Source organism: Triturus cristatus, chromosome 5_2 (assembly GCF_964204655.1).
Source record: "Triturus cristatus chromosome 5_2, aTriCri1.1, whole genome shotgun sequence".
Lineage (NCBI taxonomy): Eukaryota > Metazoa > Chordata > Amphibia > Caudata > Salamandridae > Triturus > Triturus cristatus.
In genome coordinates this window covers 1,074,993,578-1,074,999,577 of record NC_140588.1, presented here as the reverse complement: position 1 = coordinate 1,074,999,577, position 6,000 = coordinate 1,074,993,578, and the positions used below count along the sequence as shown (strand labels likewise).

General features: G+C 56.3%; 1 protein-coding gene across 3 annotated transcripts in view; it reads left to right on the top strand.

Moving 5' to 3' along the window:
* The first annotated feature begins 1,068 nt into the window (after positions 1–1,068).
* Positions 1,069–6,000, top strand: part of LOC146829692 (serine protease 23-like) — a 1,412,546-nt gene continuing 1,407,614 nt past the window's right edge. For all 3 annotated transcript variants that reach the window (XM_085608396.1, XM_085608399.1, XM_085608397.1), the window contains exon 1: positions 1,069–1,327. The gene's annotated coding sequence lies outside the window, so the exon portion shown is untranslated. The remainder of the gene's footprint in view (positions 1,328–6,000) is intronic.

Below are 6,000 nucleotides of genomic sequence, written 5' to 3'. Positions count from 1 at the left end.
CACCTGAGAGAGACGTGCACTTCCTTACAGACACACCTGTGGCATGCACTTCTTCACAAGCACACCTGAGAGAGACGTGCACCTCCTTACAGACACACCTGTGGCATGCACTGCTTCACAAGCACACCTGAGAGAGACGTGCACCTCCTTACAGACACACCTGTGGCATGCACTGCTTCACAAGCACACCTGAGAGAGACGTGCACCTCCTTACAGACACACCTGTGGCATGCACTGCTTCACAAGCACACCTGAGAGAGACGTGCACCTCCTTACAGACACACCTGAGAGAGACGTGCACCTCCTTACAGACACACCTGTGGCATGCACTGCTTCACAAGCACACCTGAGAGAGACGTGCACCTCCTTACAGACACACCTGTGGCATGCACTTCTTCACAAGCACACCTGAGAGAGACGTGCACCTCCTTACAGACACACCTGTGGCATGCACTGCTTCACAAGCACACCTAAGAGAGAGACGTGCACCTCCTTACAGACACACCTGTGGCATGCAATTCTTCACAAGCACACCTGAGAGAGACGTGCACCTCCTTACAGACACACCTGTGGCATGCACTGCTTCACAAGCACACCTGAGAGAGACGTGCACCTCCTTACAGACACACCTCTGGCATGCACTGCTTCACAAGCACACCTGAGAGAGACGTGCACCTCCTTACAGAAACACCTGTGGCATGCACTTCTTTCCAAGCACACCTGAGGCGTGCACCTCTTTACAGACAGAACTGCCCTCGTGACAATAACTACCTACTGGCTCTCGCCGTAAATACGTACTTCTGTGAACGTACAGACCGCTCTACAGACACTCCTAATACCTCTTTAAGGCTCTATAGAGAGACTCTCCGCCCTGCACCTCTTTTCACTGCACAAACACCTGAGGGCGCACACCTGGGCGCTGAAGACGCTTCTCACACTGTACTTGGCGCTAGATGGCGTCGGCCTCGGAGATTATATCCAACCGGTGTGTGCAGCCCCTCCCCCCACCCTGGGGAGGTACATTCCCCCGCAGTGTCAGCACCAGCTGCAGGGACCCCCATCCCCGGAGCCCCAGGACACGCATTCTCGAAGCAGAGACAGCTCTTGAGCGCTGCGCTCTCCAAGGCGCACAGCGCCCTCTCCCGGGCTCTCCCCGCCCTCTCACCCCTCCCAGAGCCGGTCCTTCTGTCTGTCACACACTCAGTTACAGCTGGAGGTTCAGGGAGGACGGTCACCCTCCACCCCGGCTCCAAAGCCCCCGGGGGCGCAGGGTGGACCCCGCCGACCGCACAGGTGGAGAGGGAAGTAGAGCGGCCCGGAGAGGGAGGTAAGAGGGAGCCGAGGAAGGCGAGCGGGAGGGGGTGTGAGAGAGGGACAGTCCCGGTGAGCCCGAGGAGCGGGTGGGAGAGAGTCACAGGGGGAGGGAGACGTGCGCTCTGGGGGAAGAGAGAGCTGGGAAGAGAGAGTGCAGAGAGAATGTCAGGGGAGAGGTGTGCTCTGGGAGATGAGACAGCTGGGAAGAGAGAGTGTCGGGCGAGAGGGGTGCTGCTGGGAAGAGAGAGTGCAGAGAGAGTGTCAGGGGAGGGGGGTGCTCTGGGAGATGAGACAGCTGGGAAGAGAGAGTGTCGGGGGAGAGGGGTGCTCTGGGAGAAGAGACAGCTGGGAAGAGAGAGTGCAGAGAGAGTGTCAGGGGAGAGGGGTGCTCTGGGAGAAGAGACAGCTGGGAAGAGAGAGTGCAGAGAGAGTGTCAGGGGAAAGGGGTGCTCTGGGAGAAGAGACAGCTGGGAAGAGAGAGTGCAGAGAGAGTGTCAGGGGAAAGGGGTGCTCTGGGAGAAGAGACAGCTGGGAAGAGAGAGTGCAGAGAGAGTGTCAGGGGAAAGGGGTGCTCTGGGAGAAGAGACAGCTGGGAAGAGAGAGTGCAGAGAGAGTGTCAGGGGAAAGGGGTGCTCTGGGAGAAGAGACAGCTGGGAAGAGAGAGTGCAGAGAGTGTCAGGGGAGAGGGGTGCTCTGAGAGAAGAGACCGCTGGGAAGAGAGAGTGTCAGGGGAGAGGGGTGCTCTGGGAGAAGAGACAGCTGGGAAGAGAGGGTGCAGAGAGAGTGTCAGGGGAGAGGGGTACTCTGGGAGAAGAGACAGCGGGGAAGAGAGAGTGCAGAGAGAGTGTCAGGGGAGAGGGGTGCTCTGGGAGAAGAGACAGCTGGGAAGAGAGGGTGCAGAGAGAGTGTCAGGGGAGAGGTGTGCTCTGGGAGATGAGACAGCTGGGAAGAGAGAGTGTCGGGCGAGAGGGGTGCTGCTGGGAAGAGAGAGTGCAGAGAGAGTGTCAGGGGAGGGGGGTGCTCTGGGAGATGAGACAGCTGGGAAGAGAGAGTGTCGGGGGAGAGGGGTGCTCTGGGAGAAGAGACAGCTGGGAAGAGAGAGTGCAGAGAGAGTGTCAGGGGAGAGGGGTGCTCTGGGAGAAGAGACAGCTGGGAAGAGAGAGTGCAGAGAGAGTGTCAGGGGAGAGGGGTGCTCTGGGAGAAGAGACAGCTGGGAAGAGAGAGTGCAGAGAGAGTGTCAGGGGAAAGGGGTGCTCTGGGAGAAGAGACAGCTGGGAAGAGAGAGTGCAGAGAGAGTGTCAGGGGAAAGGGGTGCTCTGGAAGAAGAGACAGCTGGGAAGAGAGAGTGCAGAGAGAGTGTCAGGGGAAAGGGGTGCTCTGGGAGAAGAGACAGCTGGGAAGAGAGAGTGCAGAGAGTGTCAGGGGAGAGGGGTGCTCTGAGAGAAGAGACCGCTGGGAAGAGAGAGTGTCAGGGGAGAGGGGTGCTCTGGGAGAAGAGACAGCTGGGAAGAGAGGGTGCAGAGAGAGTGTCAGGGGAGAGGGGTACTCTGGGAGAAGAGACAGCGGGGAAGAGAGAGTGCAGAGAGAGTGTCAGGGGAGAGGGGTGCTCTGGGAGAAGAGACAGCTGGGAAGAGAGGGTGCAGAGAGAGTGTCAGGGGAGAGGTGTGCTCTGGGAGATGAGACAGCTGGGAAGAGAGAGTGTCGGGCGAGAGGGGTGCTGCTGGGAAGAGAGAGTGCAGAGAGAGTGTCAGGGGAGGGGGGTGCTCTGGGAGATGAGAGAGTGTCGGGGGAGAGGGGTGCTGTGGGAGAAGAGACAGCTGGGAAGAGAGAGTGCAGAGAGAGTGTCAGGGGAGAGGGGTGCTCTGGGAGAAGAGACAGCTGGGAAGAGAGAGTGCAGAGAGAGTGTCAGGGGAAAGGGGTGCTCTGGGAGAAGAGACAGCTGGGAAGAGAGAGTGCAGAGAGAGTGTCAGGGGAAAGGGGTGCTCTGGGAGAAGAGACAGCTGGGAAGAGAGAGTGCAGAGAGAGTGTCAGGGGAAAGGGGTGCTCTGGGAGAAGAGACAGCTGGGAAGAGAGAGTGCAGAGAGTGTCAGGGGAGAGGGGTGCTCTGAGAGAAGAGACCGCTGGGAAGAGAGAGTGTCAGGGGAGAGGGGTGCTCTGGGAGAAGAGACAGCTGGGAAGAGAGGGTGCAGAGAGAGTGTCAGGGGAGAGGGGTACTCTGGGAGAAGAGACAGCGGGGAAGAGAGAGTGCAGAGAGAGTGTCAGGGGAGAGGGGTGCTCTGGGAGAAGAGACAGCTGGGAAGAGAGGGTGCAGAGAGAGTGTCAGGGGAGAGGTGTGCTCTGGGAGATGAGACAGCTGGGAAGAGAGAGTGTCGGGCGAGAGGGGTGCTGCTGGGAAGAGAGAGTGCAGAGAGAGTGTCAGGGGAGGGGGGTGCTCTGGGAGATGAGAGAGTGTCGGGGGAGAGGGGTGCTCTGGGAGAAGAGACAGCTGGGAAGAGAGAGTGCAGAGAGAGTGTCAGGGGAGAGGGGTGCTCTGGGAGAAGAGACAGCTGGGAAGAGAGAGTGCAGAGAGAGTGTCAGGGGAAAGGGGTGCTCTGGGAGAAGAGACAGCTGGGAAGAGAGAGTGCAGAGGGAGTGTCAGGGGAGAGGGGTGCTCTGGGAGAAGAGACAGCTGGGAAGAGAGGGTGCAGAGAGAGTGGCAGGGGGAGAGGGGAGACTTGTGACCTGGGGTAGAGAGAGCTGGGAAGAGAGTGCAGAGAGTGGCAGGGGAAGAGGGGAGGCGTGTGACCTGGGGTGACATACATGTGTGTTTCCGTATGTGTACGCGTGGCTATACGCAAGCATCTATCTCTGCGTGCACACTGTGGGATGTATACCTGTAAGTGTGTGTGTACAACGGAGTCCAGTGCACTGAAGCCCACTGATGCAGAGCGCAGCGCTCGATACTTCCCACCAGTGAGAGCACGGGAGGGGCGGGGGTCCGGTTTAGAGAGAGGTTGGCGAGTAGGCGGAGCCCAACCCTCAGGGTTAAGGTTCTGGTGGGGACACAGAAGGGTTCAAGGTCAGCGCTAGGGCGAAGGTTACAATCAGGTTAAGGGGTGCAGCTACGGCACCTGGAAGGCAGCGTTTCCCAAATTGTGGGGCAGGATCGGGGGCAGGCTTTTGGAGGGCCGCGGAAATCCGAGGAATAAATAAAGATGCATTTATTAATTTAATTATTAGGGAGTTTTATAAACCGCGAACATGACCCGAGAGCATGAGAGCGCCGTCAGTAAAGTATACCTAGAAAGACAACGGGGTATTTGCAGGTAAAGCGCATTTTAAGAATAATGGTTATTGGGTAGTGAAGTGCGCTGGACGCAGCGAAGCGCTTTGTTGCCGTTGGATCGCGGAGGCTCAAAGTATAATCCAAGGCGCACAAACTCCAGAACAGACGAGATTACTCGACCGATCGCTGCACTGGAATTTACAAGCAGAAAACCTTCCACACACTGCTTGGAAGCCCAAGAGAAGCGGGGTGTGAGGCTCTCGGAGGGAGGGAGTCCCATGTCCCCTGCACACCACCAGTAAAGCGCCGAGAATAGGCGCTTTCAGGTTTTTAATCTAGGAGGTTCGAGGAAAAGACTTATCTTGTCACATTTTCTGGATTTAAAGTCAGAGGTCTAATGTCAGGCAGCGCCTTCCGAAAAAGTGTGCTTATGTTTTTAACATGGGGATTCGTGTTTACAACTGCTCTCGCTTTGCAGGCAGGGACAGAACAGTACAGGGAATCATGCAAGAACCCTGCTGTGGTACAGGCAGGGCTTTAAGTGGGCCGGGTCTCACCGGGTCTGAGCACCGGCGGTGTTTTTAAAGGGGGCCCCGGAACGGGTCTCTATCGTGCTCTGTTTTGTGCCCTGGCCCCGCGGTCCGTGTGCTTTTCCGGACTGCAGTGACCGCAGGCACATGATGTGCTCACACTGCTCACTCGTCACTATGACGTCATGCCAGGTGAGCGTTGTAGGGGAAGGGAAATCCTTTACAGTCATTTTCTCTCTGGATTTCTCTTCTCTTTTTGAAACTCATGAGCAGCAACATTGTCGTGGTGTCACCAGGGCCTTAAGTGGAAGCTTTTTCAATATTATATACAAGCCATAGATGCTGCTTATTTATCTTATGCAACTAACAACCATTGACAAAGCCAATAGTCCTGAGTTTTTGTAGGTATGATGTTACTTGTATCATATATCTGGATGCAATGACAGAAATAGAAAAATACAAGTCGGGCGGCGCACTATGCTAAGCACAGATTTCTAGCTTAAGTGTTTTTAAGCCACGCCCTAATTACATTGGCCACACCCCTTTGAGAGACCCCCAGTTTTTTCATCCCACTTAAAGACCTGGGAACAGGGACTGTGAAAGGAAAGGCTGGGGGTGTCATGTTTGTGATACACAAGAAAATGTAAATACCTGTAAAGGTGCTGGGCACATTCAGCCAGTGGTTTAGCATAGGCCCCCCGTGTTGTGGGTGGGAGGAGCGAGCTCCAGGGGCCCCCTCAGCTCCCTCAGAAGTACCCTGACCTGGGAACTCCCCATTAAGGACCCTCCATGTACCTTGCAGGGGGGGGGGGGGGGGCTCAAGTTTCATTATGCCACTGCATTCCACCAAGGAAAACAAAAATGAAGCACATTTTTTTTGTAATTCTGAAG